The sequence below is a fragment of the Otolemur garnettii genome, unplaced genomic scaffold (assembly GCF_000181295.1).
Source record: "Otolemur garnettii isolate 467f Iridium unplaced genomic scaffold, OtoGar3 scaffold00041, whole genome shotgun sequence".
NCBI classification, from domain to species: domain Eukaryota; kingdom Metazoa; phylum Chordata; class Mammalia; order Primates; family Galagidae; genus Otolemur; species Otolemur garnettii.
The window spans coordinates 14,280,933-14,282,905 of NW_003852436.1; positions in this window are offsets into that span (position 1 = coordinate 14,280,933).

Below are 1,973 nucleotides of genomic sequence, written 5' to 3' on the forward strand. Positions count from 1 at the left end.
AAAATCTGGTCACCCTAGTTTTGATGGTTGGTTGGCTGGTTGGTTTTCTTTTTCGAAACAGTCTCACTCTGTTGCCCTGAGTAGAGCGCCATGAGGTCATCTTAGTTCACAGCAACCTCAAAATGCCGGGCTCAGCCTCCGGAGTAGCTGAGACTACAGGCCTATGCCAGCTAGTTTTTGTATTTTCAGTAGAGATGGGGTCTTGCTCTTGCTCAGGCTGGTCTGGAACTCGGGAGTTCAATGGTTCCACCCACCCAGCCTACCAGAGTGCTAGATTACTGGTGTGAAGCACTGTGCCCAGCCTAGAAAAGCAGATTTTAAGACAAAACATCAGAGTTGATCAGACTTCCTCAATAAAGAGAGACAGCTTATAAATTATGATACATCAGGGAATAACGGAAGAGATTCTTGACTTTGAACCTTTTAGAGCTCAGTCCATATGGCAAAGGAGGACTGTTTGTTTTTTCACTTAACAATTTTATTTAAGAAAAGGAAAAGTAATTTTCATATTAAGTTTTAATTTTCTTTCCAGTAATTGGGGCTAGAAAATAATGTTGTGTCACTAGAACCATCAAAATTTGTTTTATGATGTACATATGTGCATAGTTATGTGGTATCAATCTATCCCAAATTAATGAAAGTGTCTGTGTTCATTTATATATGTAACAGAGAGCTTTGCATTTTGATGTTTATCTCTGAGCTCTCTGTGTTCACATGCTATTTGTGTAGATCATTTGCAGAATTAGGTTTGCTTCCATGTTAAGAGTGAGCACTTGGGGTTCATCTTACAAGGGTACATGTGAATCTTTCTAAATGTAGAATATAAATGTCTTAACACAATAACTAAGTAAATGACATGAAGGCTATGTTAACCACTTCGATGAAAATATTTCAGATTGTGTATAGAACCCGCACACTGTACCCCATAACTGCATTAATGTACACTGCTATGATTTAATAAAAAAAAAAAAGAGTGAGCACTTGGGCTTATGTATATCAGAAATGATTGTTAAAATATGTACTACATGGTTTAAATTTCTCAGATATACACAAGCAAGTAAAAAGCCAATGGTGTTACCTCGTTTCTAAAATGTTGTTTATTTTTATTTGGAACAAGTCATTTACTTAAGGCTCAATTAACATAAATAGGAGCTTTCTAGTTTCTGTTAAACGAATACCCAGAGATTGCAGCCATTCAACTTATTTCACAGAAAAGCTAGCCAGATTTCACTTTGGAACTTCCTGGAAGCTCTTCAGTAGTCTGTGAGCTAATAAAATCTATCTTTTTTCATTAAAAGAACATTATATTCTTATGTCATAATAAGAATAATCATTTAAACATTTGGCATAATTAATGCCTAAAAGATATTTTATGAATCTTTTGTTCTTCCTATTATAGAGATAGTGTGAGTCATACTTTTCTATTAATGATATTTCTTAAAGCAATCCGTTTAATTGTAAATTAAAGCAATCTACAAACTATTGCAGGAATCTGTAAATTCTGTAGTATACACTATAAACTTTGTTAGAGTCTTTTAATCAGCAGATCGCATTGTGACAGTATTTGTACATTGCTAAAGCACCTGCGGCTCTAAAGGAGTAGAGCGCCAGCCCTACATTGCCAGAGGTGGCAGGTTCAAACCTGGTCCCCGGACAAAAATAATAATAACAAAGTATTTTTTAAGATGTTTAAATAGGTGTATCTACTGGAGCGATAGCTTTGAAGGTACAAAACTTTATATTTAAATAAAACTCTACTGTTTACAAAGCAAATAAATAGATAGACAAATCTGACCTGTTCAATATGGTAGCTGTTGGGCATAGGTGGCTATTAGGCACTTAAAGTGTGGCTGATGTGACTTAGGAATTGACTTTTAATTTAATTTTAGTGAATTAATATTTGAATAGTCATATGTGCTATTGTGATATAAGAAGAAATAATATATATGTTTTGGTCTTCTTTCCGAACTTTC